At 32.3% G+C, this 16,856-nt stretch overlaps 1 non-coding gene across 1 annotated transcript; it reads left to right on the top strand.

Annotated features, from left to right (window-relative positions):
• Nucleotides 1–7,774: 7,774 nt before the first annotated feature.
• LOC140894011 (small nucleolar RNA R71) lies at nucleotides 7,775–7,883 on the top strand. The gene has a single exon (XR_012153567.1). It is a non-coding gene; the product is annotated as a small nucleolar RNA R71 (small nucleolar RNA).
• Nucleotides 7,884–16,856: the final 8,973 nt, after the last annotated feature.

Genomic DNA, 16,856 nt, shown 5'->3' on the forward strand with positions numbered 1-16,856 from the left:
CATTTAAATATAAACACATAACACTAAAATAATACAACTTCATAATTTTAATTAAACTTAAATTTTAAAACACACTTTTTAACATATAAATAATTACAAATTTTAAGTTTCATCACACCCCCAAACCGGCTAATTACTAGTCCCTTAGTAATAAAATTTCATAAAATCACAAGTTAGATTTTTATTCCTTAATATATATATTCAAATTTTGCAAACTTTGAAATTTTAAAACATACTTGTAAGAATATCATATGTTTATTTATAAATCTTGATATCAACTAATATATTAATATATAATTGGATGGGGTATACATATATATTTCACACAATATCAAAATATTAAATATAAATAATTTTTTATATAAATATTTTCTAAAAACTTTGAGAATAATATAATCAAAATGATAATAGAAATCATTTTCATAACATGTATATCTTCAGAAATTTTAATGTAAAAGTCTCAACTCCATATTCTCTCGGGTTATGATTTTTTTTTTTTTTTATATATATATAACTAGTTTTTACTCATGGAGTTGGAATAAAATTATACACTCATTGAAAATGGTTAATATGTAAAGCAGACAATCAAATAACCTAATATTAAAAATAAGATAGGATAATTTACAAAGAATAAACCCATTTTGTTTTTATTTTGTTTTTTTTATTTATTTATTTTTTCTATTTTTCTCTTTTTTGCTTGGCTGCAAAATTGTTTTTACATAACCAAATACCTCCAATAAACTTTGAAAATGTAACATATTTTATTTTTCAAAGTTTATTTATTTGTTTATTTTTTATGAGGTAAATCTATTACATTGATAATTATAGTAGAGATATTAATACTCTACATATTTACAATCAAACTTCAAACAATCTTTGCAGCCAATTTTCATATGCACAATAAATTTTTTTTTTAAATGGGTTTAATCAAGTAATCAACCATTTCTTAATAATCAATAAAAGCTTATAAGTTGTTTTCTCAATTCTCACCTCTCACTCACAAAATTTATATGAGTAAATATTGCACTTTTACAAATTAATTCCCTCAATTATACATGTTATTATTCATTCAATCAATATCACTTTAATTATATACTCATAAAAGCTTTAGAAAATATGTTATTTGAAACACACAATTATATATTATTTATAACTTATATCCCATCAATTACATATTTTCTATTAAATTGATAAAAAGAAGAATAAATAAAAATCTATACAAAAAGACTTCATTTTCCTAGTAGTTTGCAATTTAAATATATACGGAATATTAAAATCTAATCTATTGTGATAATATGATAAATAAAAACTAATGCGTGTCAGGACTTTTTGACTCCTTACTCTGCCATTGAAAAAGGAAAAATATATATTATTATAGAAATATTTTTTTTTTAAATTTTAAATTTTATTTATTTTTTAAATAAACCCTCCCCCAAACCTGAATATGACATTTTTTTTAATGAAAAATAAAGAGTACATGATGAAAGAGATATCACCTGGAATTTATTGAAGATGAGGAACAAACACAAACCATTTCGTGACATGTTGAATCAATGATCCAGTTTTCTTTTCTTACTGGTTGGTTGAGACCAATTGATCTTTGTTATAGCCGAATCAGGTTAATGAACAAAAGCTTGGAGATCATCAATTAATTGGCCTTCATTCGAAGCAGAGATGAGCATCCTTCGTGAATTTTCTGAAATAAATTTTGTTCCGCGGCTACATCAAGAAAAGTCAACAAACCATCATAATAGTTATTGATATTCAACAAGACAACAGGTTTATTATGGATATTAAGTTGTGCCCAAGAACCAACATGAAAAATTTCTTCTAAAGTACCAAAACCACCAGGTAAGGCAATAAAAGCATCAGAATTTTCTATCATTTTAGTTATTCTCTCGTACATTGATGAAACTTTCAACTCTTCCCCAACCGTAACACCTGTAATATTTCCTTCAGCTAAAGCTGTAGGAATAATACCCAAAACCTGACTACCTCCAAGATGAGCTGCTGTTGAAATAGATCCCATTAACCCAATATTGCCTCCTCCGTAAACCAAGTGAATTTTTCTCTCTGCTAACTTTTTTCCAAGATTAATTGCTGCATCAACAAATATTTCATTCTTTCCAGTATTAGAACCACAAAAGACACAAATATTTTTCAATTTTTGTAAAGAAGATCCTGTCATGTTTTTTTTTTCTTTTCAAAAATATAGAGAGAGTTGAGTGATTTTATAAGGAAAACAAGGAATAAGACAGAAATAGGAATACAGATGTGAACAAAATGATGAAAATAGTAAAAAACAATAATATATAATAATAACATGCATGCGTATAAACAGTGATGCGATTGTGGCTCACAGTGTTCCTTCAATATTTATGAGTCGAGGGTTGGCTTACCATCCAATTTTCTTATAAAGGATTTTTTTTAGTCAGATTCCCAAGACCATTACCATGACGCTGCGCTTGGAATAGTTTCCATAAACAGAGAAGTTGACCTTGAACATCTCCACTAGAATGCGTCTCAAGAGTCAATGAGATATCATCTAATGACTCTTTACTCAGCCCATTCTTAATGAAATCAATTTTTTCTTCTCTATTTGTGGAAACATATCCCAAAGATCTGCATTGTCTATTACAAGTCCATCTGGCACAATTATGACAAACATCTAACCTTTTAGCCCTTCTTTTCTTCGCATAGGTACTTTTACCTAGTCCAGACATATTTCGAACAAGTAAGAATTTTGGAACTTCACCACCTAATCGAACCTTGGCTTCAATTATAAGACGAATATCCTCCGGGATTCCTTTTTGCATAAGCATTCTCAATCTTTCACATCTGCCTTCATAAATCATTCTCAGAACTTTTTTAGAAACAGATGGAAAATATTTACCAAGTTTTTTGATAGCTTCATCCATAATATATATTTATATATATATATATTCAATTATTTTGGGAAATTGAAATAAAACCCACTGAAAGTAGTCACGGAGTACCGTTATCCGCCACTTAACCGGGAAGTGAACTCAATTCTGCAAAAATAACATAAAAATATAAGTAACAATTAAGTTGGATCATATAAAGGCATAAACTCTTCATTAAGAACTTCATTTTCTATAAACAGTTTAAGTCTTTGCGCATTAACTTTAAAAATATTATTATTTTTATGATTTTCAACATCAACAGCACCATGAGGATAGACAAATTTAACAATAAATGGTCCAGACCATCGCGATCTAAGTTTTCCTGAAAACAAATGCAAGCGAGAATTATAAAGTAAAACTTTTTGTCCGATTTCAAAAGATTTTCTCATAATATTTTTATCATGAAATGCTTTTGTTTTATCTTTATAAATCTTTGCATTTTTATATGCATCATTTCTTAATTCTTCTAGTTCATTTAATTGCAATTTTCTTAATTTAGATGCATCAAATAAATTAGTATTAAACGCTTTAATTGCCCAATAAGCTTTATGTTCAATTTCAATAGGTAGATGACAATGCTTTCCAAAAACTAAGCTATATGGTGACATCCCCAATGATGTTTTAAATGCAGTTGTATATGCCCATAATGCATCACTTAATCTTAAAGACCAATTTTTTCGATTTGGATTGACTGTTTTTTCCAAAATTTATTTTATTTCTTTATTTGCAAGTTCAACCTGACCATTCGTTTGAGGGTGATATGGAGTAGAAACTTTATGTGTAATACCATATTTTCTTAACAACGAAGAAAATGATTTATTTATAAAATGACTTCCCCCATCACTTATTATAGCTTTTGGTATTTCAAATCGACTAAAAATATTTTCTTTCAAAAATTTTATCACAACTTTATGATTATTAGTTCTACATGCAATTGCTTCAATCCATTTTGAAACATAATCGACAGCCACTAAAATATAAGTGAATCCAAAAGATAATGGAAATGTACCCATTAAATCTATTCCCCAACTGTCAAATATTTCAATAATCATGATTGGATTTAAAGGCATCATGTTTCGTTTTGAAATTGAACCCATTTTCTGACAATTTTCACTAGATTTGCAAAATGAATGCGTATCTTTGAATAAGGAAGGCCAATAAAATCCACATTGAAAGATTTTTGCAGCTGTTTTCTTTGACGAAAAATGACCTCCACATGCCTCAGAATGACAAAATTTAATGACACTACTTACCTCATTGTCGGGTATGCATCGTCAAAAAATTTCATCAGGACAATACTTAAACAAATAAGGATCATCCCAATAAAATTTTTTGACCTCTTTCAAAAATTTATTTTTATCTTGTGAACTCCAATGAGAGGGCATTTTATTTGTCACAATAAAATTTACAATATTAGCAAACAAAGGCGTAGTAGTAGCATAAAATAGTTGATCATCCGGATAATTTTCATTTATTGGTATTTCGTTTTGAGATGATTCAGAAATTATTCTTGATAAATGATCGGCTACTACATTTTATTTTTCTTTTTTATCTTTTATTACAAGATCAAATTCTTGTAACAACAAAATCCATCTTATTAATCTCGGCTTAGCATCTTGTTTATTTGATAAATATTTTATGGCAGAATGATCAGTATAAACAATAGTAGTAGAACCATTTAAATAGGATCGAAATTTATCTAATGCAAACACTACTGAAAGTAATTCTCTTTCAGTTGTTGAATAATTGATTTGAGCACTATTTAAGGTTCTACTTGCATAATAGATCACATAAGGTTTACCTTCTTTTCTTTGTCCTAACACAGCTCCTACAGCATAATCACTTGCATCACACATTAATTCAAATGGTAAAGACCAATCAGGAGGTTGTAAAATAGGTGATGTAGTTAAAAGATTAATTATCTTTTTAAAAGCAGTTTCACATTCTTGAGTCCATTCAAATTGCGCATCTTTTGTTAAAAGATTTGAAATTGGTTTCGATATTATGCTAAAATTTTTTATAAATCTTCTATAAAATCCCGCATGACCCAAAAATGATCGAATTTCTTTGATCGTGTTTGGTGATGGTAAATTAGCAATAACATCAACCTTAGCTTTATCAACTTCAATTCCTTTTTCAGATATGACATGCCCTAACACAATTCCGGATTTAACCATGTAGTAACATTTTTCCCAATTTAAAACAAGATTTTTTTCTTCACATCTTTTAAAACTTCTTCCAAATTTTTAAGACAGTTTTCAAATGAGTTTCCAAAAACAGTTATATCATCCATAAAAACTTCCACAAATTCTTCAATCATGTCACTAAAAATACTTAGCATGCATCTTTGAAAAGTAGCCGGGGCATTACATAAACCAAATGGCATTCTTTTAAAAGCAAAAGTTCCGAACGGACAAGTGAAAGTAGTTTTTTCTTGATCTTCTAATGATATTGGTATTTGATAATACCCCGAATACCCATCAAAAAAACAATAATAAGGATTACCTGCCACTTTCTATAAAATTTGATCTAAAAATGGTAACGAAAAGTGATCTTTTCTAGTTGCATCATTTAATTTTCTATAATCAATGCACATACGCCAACTAGATGGAATCCTAGCTTGTAATAATTCTCCCTTTTTATTTTTTATAACAGTGATGCCTGGTTTTTTTGGTACTACTTGTGTGGGACTTACCCATTTACTATCCGAGATTGGATAAATAATTCCGGCATCTAATAGTTTTAAAACTTCATTTTTAACAACTTCTTTCATGTGTGGATTTAATCTTCTTTGTGGTTGTTGATATGTTTTAGCATTTTCTTCCAAGTGAATTCTATGTGTGCAGATTAAAGGATTTATACCTTTTATATCTTGCAAAGTCCATCCAATTTAATTTTTGTATTTTTTAAGTAGTGTTATTAAATCTTCTTCTTGTTTTGGTAAGAGGGTAGAAGATATTACAATAGGATATGTTTGATTTTCACCAAGAAAAGCATATTTTAGTTCTATTGGTAAGGGTTTTAATTCAAGTTTTGGATGATCATTTTCTTTTACTTCTTTAAGTTCATTAATTTCTTCAAATAACTTTGATTTAAAAACATTTTTTGAATCAAAACTTTCCACTAAACAAACTTCAGATTGTTGATTTAAGTTTTTTTGGTGTATATTTTCTTCCACGATTGTTTCTATTGCATTATCATCTTCATCTTCATTAATACTTGGTTGTTTACATAAATTTAACACATTAAGTTCTAAAGTCATATTTCCAAAAGACAATTTCATTATTCTATTTCGAAAATTAATTAAAGCATTTGAAGTTGCTAGAAATGGACGTCCCAATATTACTGGAATTTCGTTATGTACTTCTATTGGTTGTGTATCCAAGATAATAAAATCCACGGGATATATGAATTTATCGACATGAACTAATACATCTTCTACAATACCTCTAGGTATTTTGATTGACCTATCGGCTAGTAAAAGAGTAACAAATGTAGGTTTTAAATCTCCCAACTTAAGCTTTTCATAAACTGAATAAGGAATTAAATTCACACTTGCTCCCAAATCTAACAAAGCTTTTTTAATTTTATTTTTTCCAATAATACATGAAATTATTTGACAACCGGGATCTTTATATTTCAAGGTAGAATTATTTTGAATAATAGAGCTTACTTGCTCCGTTAAGAATGCTTTCTTCTTTACATGCAATTGTCTTTTCACAGTACATAAATCTTTTAAAAACTTTGCATAAGAAGGCACTTGTTTAATAGAATCTAATAATGGAATATTTATTTTTACTTGTTTAAAAACTTCATAAATATCAGAATCATTTTTTTGTTTCTTATTATTAACTAATGCATGAGGGAAAGGAACATGTTTATTTGACTCACATATTATTTCAGATAATTTATCATCAACTTTCTTAATCTTAGGACTCAAAGTATCATATTTCTCGAAAGTATCAAGATTTTCATCCTTACTCTTTGAGTTTGACTGATCTTTGTTTTCATCACTATATGGATCATTAACTATTTTACCACTTCTAAGAGTAATAACAAATTTTACTTGATCAAATTTTTCTTGATTTTTAGGATTAGGTTGTGGTTGAGATGGAAATTTTCCTTTTTCATGAATATTAAGTGCAGATGCAAATTTTGCAAGAGTTTCTTTCAAATCATTCATAGATTGAATGTTTTGAATATTGATAGACTCTTGCTTTTGAATGTATGCATGAATTTCATCTTCAAAATGTTTTCTTGGAGGTGGGATATAAGAAGCATAACATTGGTGACTTTGGTTATTGTGAAAAGGTTGTTGTGAAGGTTGTGCATTATTATCGTTCCTCCAACTAAAATTAGGATGATTTCTCCAACCAGGATTATATGTTTGTGAAAAAGGATCTAATGTTGGTTTTTTAAAATTGTTAACATAATTGGCTTGTTCATGGAGACATTCTTTAAATGAAGGCAAAGTAGGACAATTTTTTGTAAGGTGATCATGTGTGTCACATATATGACAAACAATTTCTTGAACACTTTTTAATTGATCACTCTTTTTCATTTCTAATGACTCGATTTTTCTTGCTAAAGATGCAAGTTTAGCTTGAACATCTACATCATCTTTAAGATGATAAATACCACCCCCATTTGTTGAATTATTGGTTTTACTTGGTGGTTCAATTGAGCCTATATTATCCCAATTTTGAGCATTTTCTACTAATGAATCCAAATATTCCATAGCTTCATTTGGGTTTTTATCTTCAAAAGTTCCATTACACATGAATTCTATCATTTGCCTATCTTTAGGTATTAAACCTTCATAAAAGTGAGAAACTATTCTCCATATTTCAAAACCATGATGTGGGCATGTATTAAGTAACTCATTATATCTATCCCAACATTGATAAAATGTTTCCCCTTGTTTTTGAGAAAAAGTTGCAATTTTTCTTTTAAAAGTGTTTGTTCTATGGGAAGGAAAAAACTTTTTTAGAAATTATTGTTGCATTTCTTCCCATGATCTTATTGAACATGATCTCAAATTTTGCAACCATGTTTTAGCTTTATCTTTTAAGGAAAAAGGGAAAAGCTTTAATCGAACAGTATCCATGCTACAGTTTTGATCATTATAAGTGTTGCAAACCTCCTCAAATTCTCTTAAATGCAAATATGGATTTTCAGAATCTAAGCCATGAAAATTTGGTAAAAGTTGAATGACTTGTGGCTTAAAATTGAAATTAGACGCATCAGGAGGAAAGACTAAACAAGATGGTGTACTAGTTCTTATTGGATTCATATGGTGCCTAAGTGTTCTTGGTTGTTCATATTCTTGATTATTATTATTATTATCATCTTGATTATTAGAATTATCCTCCATGTTTAAAATATTTTCAGATACTCGAACAAGTCTACCACTTTGTTTACGACTCCAAACAATCATACAATTAAAAACAACATACTATTTACATAAATAACATAAAATTAAACTTAATTTATACCTCCCCTGCAACGGCGCCAAAAACTTGCTACAACTTAAATTGTAATTCACCCAAGTGTAGGTTGTCTGCAAGTAATATACTCGTGAGTACGAGATCGATCCACAGAGAGGATACTGTAAGTTTAATTTTAGCATGATATATTATAGATGGAAATATTATTATGAAACTTCAAATACACAGATTATAAAATTGTCAAGGTTTCAAAGGTTCATTGTTGGTTTATTTAAGATTGCTTAATAAAAATAAATAAAAGAAACTAAAATAAGAATAAACATAAAAGAACAATGAAATATTTAAACAAGTATATCATATAATATAGTTCCCACTATATTAATATCAGATTAACCGATATTTAATACATGGTACCCATAATATATATATAGATGAATAAATATAAACATAAAAAGAACAATTAAATATTTAAACAAATATATCATATAATATAGTTCCCACTATATTAATATCAGCCGATATTTAATACATGGTACCCATAATATATATATAAATGAATAAATATAAACATAAAAAGAACAATTAAATATTTAAACAAGTATATCATATAATATAGTTCCCACTATATTAATATCAGCCGATATTTAATACATGGTACCCATAATATATATATAAATGCATAAATATAAATTGACATAAAAGTAAATGTTAGATCAAATCACAATATTTCATTTAGAACAACCGGCAGAGCCACGCTATCGTCTAAATAAAATATATGACTTTATGTTAGATGCGATAAAGTAAATGTTAGTTGCGGAAAAATAAATGTTATATGCGAGAAAGTAAATGTTAGTTGCGGAAAAGTAAATGTTAGTTGCGATAAAGTAAAAGTTAGATGCGAAAAAGTAAATGTTAGTTCAAATCACAATATATTATTTAGAACAACCGACAGTGTCACGCTATCGTCTAAATAATATATATGACTTTATTATAAATAGATACTTATATTTATAGTATATAATTATTGTAGTATTTATTGTATCATATTTGACAACAAATCAAGGTAACCACATTCAAGGTACCAAGCATTTGATGTAAATAGATAACAACAAATCTTCCAAAATTATACTTGACCAACAATGAAACCTTTTCACCTTGACATAAAAAGATTTAGCTTTCCATGAACATGAAACTCAAGAGTAAGGATAAAATAATATTCATACTTGAGAAATATGCACACTCAAACTTTTATTCTCACACACACAATATTTATTTTACAAATGAGGACTTCTCTACACTCTTGCACACCACAAAGCTTATACAAAACATCTATTTATAGGCCAAATGAGAGCAAGGGTCCAAAACTCATTAAATATGGAATAGTAAAGTTGGTGGGTGCTTGTCTCCTTAAATGTCAATACATTGACCCAACTTTAATTGGCATGTTTGATGCCTTAGACTTCCGATTGTTCTTCTGCACAAAACATATAACACGTAGCCCTTTGTCTATAGATGTGTTTTGACAACTCATTCACCCCTTTTGAATAAAATATGAAATACTTATGATATTTTTACTCCAAGCTGGTCATAGTAAAAGTAAATCTATCTCCATTTTGATGTTTGATTATTTTGATCATCTTAATGAAGTTTTTGGAATTTTTTGTCTTCTACAAAGTTGAAGATGCCTCTTTTGTGATTCTACAGGTTTTGAGATTACTCCATTATGACCTCTGTAGCTTGAGTAATTTTATTTTTACCAAACCTGTGCAAACCGTAAAATACAACATTTTAGTAAAACATTTAAATATAAACACATAACACTAAAATAATACAACTTCATAATTTTAATTAAACTTAAATTTTAAAACAAACTTTTTAACATATAAATAATTACAAATTTTAAGTTTCATCAAAACGCCACAAAGCTATAAAACTTTGATAAGTTTGATTTTGGGTAAAGCAAAAGCTTTGATAAAATTGTAGAGAGAATTTTGTATTGAATAATTAAATAATCTGAAAATCTTAATTGTTCTTAAAATAATGAATGTTCTTAAAATCTTTGATAATGAATGTTCTTAAAAGACCTAAAATAATCAAAATAATGCCAAAATATTAAAAATCCCGAACACACACACAAAACACCTTGGTGCATGTAAAATAATAGGGGCGGGCGTGCTAGGGCTAGGTGCGGGCGCGCCTTTGTTGCGCAGGGCAAGGCGCGGGTGCGCCAATTGTAAGGCACGGGCACGCCGAGAGCTCGCACAATTCTTCGTCAATTTGGCATCCGTAAGCGCAGGCGTGCGATCAAGGGGCACGGGCGCGCTTCTTCTTCGCAAAATAAGGGCGCGGGCGCGCGAGTCTGGGGCGCGGGCGCGCTTGGGCTGCAAACAAGTTCTTCAATTTCTTCACTTTCTTGACCTCCTTTGACCTCAATAAGGTGATAACTACCTCCGAATTAAATATCAAAAAATCCAACGCCCTCTTGCGACTTCAACATCAAGGATTGAAGTGCTTCCTTGAACTTCTGAGCTCGGGCTCTCATAACCGGTCCTCGTGGCATCTCCAACGGATCCTTAGTCATTTTATCAGCATGCGAGCCATCCATGACCGCATCATCCTCCCCTTCTTGAAAAGGATTTGTCCTCAAATCTTGTTCATCACCTACATCAAACGGAGATAAGTCAGAAACGTTGAAAGTAGCACTGACATTATACTCACCTGGCAAATCTAATTTGTAGGCGTTGTTGTTGATGCGTTCTAATACTTGAAACGGTCCATCGCCTCTAGGTAGAAGCTTGGAGTGCCATTTTTCAGGAAACCCAATCTCCTGGTTCAAACACAACTCTCTTCTTTCCCTTATTTGCTTGCTTTGTATACTGCAAATTATTTTTCTCCATGTTCGCCTTCACTTTTTCATGTAAATTTCTCACAAATTCCGCCTTTTTCTTACCATCCATGTTAACCCTTTCACTCATAGGTAAAGACATCAAATCCAACGGGGTTAAAGGATTAAAACCATACACAATTTCAAAAGGTGAAAAATTTGTAGTAGAATGCACACTACGATTATATGCAAACTCAACAAATGGCAAACATTTCTCCCAATTCTTCAAATTCTTTTTAATTATAGTACGCAACAAAGTTCCTAACGTTCTATTAACAACTTCAGTTTGACCATCCGTTTGGGGATGACATGTAGTCGAAAACAGTAATTTAGTACCAAGTTTGCACAATAACGTTTTCCAATAGTAGCTCAAGAAACGAGTATCTCTATCAGACACAATACTCCGAGGCATGCCATGCAATCTAACAATATCATTAAAGAACAAGTCCGCAACATGAGATGCATCATCAGATTTATGACACGCAATAAAATGAGCCATTTTAGAAAATCTACCAACCACTACAAAAATTGAATCCCTCCCCTTCTTAGACCTTGGTAGTCCTAAAATAAAGTCCATAGAGATATCTACCCACGGTTCACTAGAAACATGAAGTGGAGTATACAAACCATGTGGTTGTTGTCTAGACTTCGCTTTACTACAAGTCACACATCTTTCGCAAATTCTCTCAACACCATGCTTCATATGTGGCCAATAAAAATGTTCATGCAAAACTCCATAAGTTTTAGCCACTCCAAAATGCCCCATTAAACCACCCCCATGTGATTCCTTAACAAGTAATTCACGAATAGATGACTTAGGAACACACAACTTATCCTCCTTAAACAAATACCCATCATGTATGAAGAATTTATCTTTTGGACCATGCAAACATGACGCGTACATCTCACCAAAATCAAGATCACTAGGATATAACTCTTTCACATACTCAAATCCTAAGAATTTAGAATCTAGAGTAGATAAAAGTACATACCTTCGTGATAGAGCATCCGCTACCACATTTTCCTTTCCTTGCTTATACTTGATAACGTAGGGAAAAGTTTCCACAAACGCCACCCACTTGGCATGTCTCTTGTTCAGCTTTTGTTGTCCTTTGAGATGCTTCAAAGACTCATGATCCGTATGAATTACAAATTCTTTTGGCCTCAAATAGTGCTGCCAAGTCTCAAGCACATGAACCAAGGCATAGAATTCCTTGTCGTAGGTAGGATAATTCAATGCTGCTCCACTTAGCTTTTCACTGAAGTATGCAACTGGTCGCCTACCTTGCATCAAGACGCCTCTAATCCCTATACTTGACGCATCACATTCAATTTCAAAGGTATTATAAAAATCAGGTAAAACAAGTAAAGGAGCATTAATTAATTTTTGCTTAATAATATCAAAAGACTTCTCTTGCTCCTCGCCCCAATGGAATGGAACGTTCTTCTTGATCACCGCAGTCATAGGTGCCGCCAAAGCGCTGAAATCTTTCACAAATCTCCTATAGAAACTTGCAAGACCATGAAAACTTCGAACTTGAACAATAGAAGTAGGCGTTGGCCAATCTCGAATTGCACTTACCTTTTCCTCATCAACCTTGACTCCTTGAGCACTCACAACAAAACCAAGAAATACAAGTTCTTTTGTACAAAACACACACTTTTTCAAATTACCATACAAATTTTCAGCCTTTAGTGTGATTAGCACAATTCTCAAGTGTCCAACATGCTCATTCAAATTTTTGCTATACACCAAGATATCATCAAAGTATACCATAACAAATTTTCCAATATAAGCACGCAAGACATGATTCGTTAATCTCATAAAAGTGCTAGGTGCATTAGTTAATCCAAAGGGCATAACTAACCACTCATACAAGCCATACTTGGTTTTAAAAGAAGTTTTCCACTCACGCCTTCTCTCATCCTAATTTGATGATAACCACTTTTCAAATCAATTTTACTAAATATGATAGAACCATGCAATTCATCCAACATATCATCTAGTCTAGGAATGAGATGCCTATACTTGATGGTAATATTGTTAATGGCTCTACAATCAACACACATTCTCCATGAACCGTCGTTCTTAGGCACTAACAAAACATGTACAACACAAGGAGACATAGACTCACGTACAAACCCATTATAAAGAAGTTTACTTACCTGCCTTTGTAGCTCATTTGTTTCCTCCGGATTACTCCTATAGGCTGGACGATTCGGCAATGCACTTCCGGGCACAAAATCAATTTGATGCTCAATTCCCCTTAAAGGTGGTAATCCTTGAGGCAAATCCTCCGGAAATAAATCTTCAAATTCCTGCAAAAGAGAAAAAACATTGCTCGGAAGATTTCCGGCTATATCACTTGTGTTAAGGAGAAACTCCTTATAGAAAATCAACACAAGTGGAGTATGCTCATGTAGAATCTCTCGCAACTCACTCTTTTGGGCCATGTATATTTTTTTATCTGCCTCTTTTCTTTCAATTTTTTTTTTCATCTTTTTTTTTCTCATTTTTTTTTCTAAGGCCATCTTACTTTTTTGTTCACTCTTTTTTTCGGCCTCTTCTTTCTTTTTCTTTTTCAAATGGTCCTCCAACACTTGCTTTGGAGACATCGGTAACAATACAATAGGCTCCTTTTTCAAGGTAAAAGAATAACGATTTTTAAAACCGTCATGTATCACCTTCCTATCGAATTGCCACGGCCTACCCAACAAAATATGACAAGCTTGCATAGGCACCACATCACATAACACTTCATCTACATACTTACCAATTGAGAATGGTACCACAACTCGCCTAGTTACTCTCACTTCAGAACTATCATTAAACCACTGCAATTTATAAGGTTGAGGATGCTTTATAACAGGCAAACTCAACTTTTCCACCAGCTCATAACTCGCCACATTAGTGCAACTCCCACTATCAATAATAACACTACATACTTTGTTATTCACAAAGAATCTAGTATGGAATAAATTTTCCCTTTGAGTCTCTTCCTCCTCTTTTTGTTGCACATTCAACACTCTCCTAGTCACTAACAATTCTCCAACCACAGCATCATATCCCTCCTCATCAGGATCCTCCAACGCAGGCATATTATCATAATTTTCTTCCTCATTCTCCGACTCAATCTCACCACCAGCATTCATAATCATAATTTTTTTATTAGGACACTGACTGGCAATATGATCAAGTCCTTGACATCTAAAACATTTAATATCCCTAAAACGAGTATTAGTAGTTTCAGGTGTACCTTTACTCACTTGTTTTGGTGCCTCCAATTTGGTGTCAAATTTTGGTTTGGACACCGGCTTGTTGTCCTCCCGTTTTGCAATGTTTGGATGCCAAGAAGTCGACGATCCTCCACCTGTAGGAAGTCGACCAGCTCCTCTCCTCTTGAGCTGCTGCTCCACCTTCATGGCCTTCTGCACCATCTCATCCAAATCAAAACAGTGGCGAAGCTCCACTTGATCTTGGGTTTCTCTATTCAATCCACACAAAAATCTGGCCATTGTAGCCTCATTATCCTCCTCAATGTTGGTCCGGATCATCGTGGTTTCCAACTCCTTGTAGTAATCCTCCACACTCCTTGGACCTTGCTTTAGAGTTTGTAATCGCCTGTACATGTCACGATAATAATAGTTAGGCACAAACCGCTTCTTCATGACACGCTTCATCTCCTCCCATGTCTCAATAGGCGGCTCCCCACACCTTCTTCTAGTGGTCACTAATTGATCCCACCAGATTAACGCATAGTCTACAAACTCAACAACTGCCAACCTCACTTTCTTAAGATCAGAATAGTGATGGCAATCAAACACAAACTCCACACGCTTCTCCCACTCCAAATACGCCTCTGGGTCAGATTTCCCATGAAACGCTGGAATTTTCATCTTAATGCTACTAATATTTCCATCCTCCTTACTCCCCTCCGCATATTTTCCCCGTACTGCTTCTCGCCTATGTCTACCCCCATGTACTCTCCTCTCCCCATCCCAATTCTCATCAAAACTCTCCTCATCTTCTTCAAAATTATTCCCCTTCCTATCTTTATTTTTTTTTTCACTACCACTACTCTCCTCCAATCTACTCATCCGCTCATGAAGAGGTTCCAACTCCGACCTCATCACCCTAGTAAACTGCCCCATCAATGCATCCATTTGAACCTTGGAAATTCCTTGGTTCACACTTTCACTAGCATCTTTATTAGGATTCATGGTACCTGCAAAAAAAGGTTAGTGATAAAATTCCTCACACAAGTTCTCACAGTTCACTCCAAACGAATCACTCAAACACTCTTTTTCTTTCCACTCAAAATTTAAGTAGGCTTTAGCTTTGTGTAAAAGTGAATCAAACTCTCAAATTCATAGCTTTTAGACGCTCGAAGATCGACTCTCAAAGATTGACAAAAACAAGAAGAAGAAATTTATGGATGCTCGAATTTTGACTTGTACCCAAGGATGAACAAGAACGAAAATTGTCCACAAGTTATCTTGCTTCTTATAATTTTTTTTTTGAAGCTTTTTTTTTTCTCGGTCCTTCAAATTTTTTTTTAACCGATTTTTTTTTTTACTTTTTTTTTTGACTTTTTTTTTATTTTTCTCTTTTTTTTTTTGAATTTATAACTTGTAGCACAAGACACGAGACTTGGGTAACAATTTTGAAAGAAAGACACAGAAATTTGAGATTAAAGAGATGAAGAACGAAGAACAAGGAAAGATGAACGAAGAACGAAGAACGAAGAAAGAATATAGATTAAAGAAGGATAGACTTACTTGAATCAAAACATTTGCTTTGATACCAAATGATATGAATCTTCTGTATGAAAGACAACATGATTTCAATGAATCGCACCTCAATTCGATAACAAAAGAATTCAAAGGTTTTGTCCTGACTTTGAAACAAGTAACATAATTTTGGAATCTCTACCTCTAGTTGAACCTGTAACTAGCAACAGAGAATTCACGATAGAAAACAATCAAAGATTCAATTAGACCTTCAAAGGAACCTGTCTTTGACAACCCAATTGAAAATCGATTGACAAATGCCACAAAGCTATAAAACTTTGATAAGTTTGATTTTGGGTAAAGCAAAAGCTTTGATAAAATTCTAGAGAGAATTTTGTATTGAATAATTCAATAATCTGAAAATCTTAATTGTTCTTAAAATAATGAATGCTGTAGTATTTATATTACAACCCAAAATATTGAAAGATAATGCAAAATAAATCAAAAAGATATCAAAGATATCTCCTAAAGTTTCCTAGTAGGAATAAAATACCTAAAATAAGCAAAATAATGCCAAAATATTAAAAATCCCGAACACACACACAAAACACCTTCGGTGCATGTAAAATAATCGGGGCGGGCGTGCTAGGGCTAGGCGCGGGCGCGCCTTTGTTGCGCAGGGCAAGGCGCAGGCGCGCCGAGAGCTCGCACAATTCTTCGTCAATTTGGCATCCGTAAGCGCGGGCGCGCGATCAAGGGGCGCGAGCGCGCTTCTTATTCGCAAAATAAGGGTGCGGGTGCGCGAGTCTGGGGCGCGGGCGCGCCTGGGATGCGAACAAGGTCTTCAATTTCTTCACTTTCTTGACCTCC

Source organism: Henckelia pumila, chromosome 3 (genome assembly GCF_033568475.1).
Source record: "Henckelia pumila isolate YLH828 chromosome 3, ASM3356847v2, whole genome shotgun sequence".
In the NCBI taxonomy this organism is placed as follows: Eukaryota; Viridiplantae; Streptophyta; class Magnoliopsida; order Lamiales; family Gesneriaceae; genus Henckelia; species Henckelia pumila.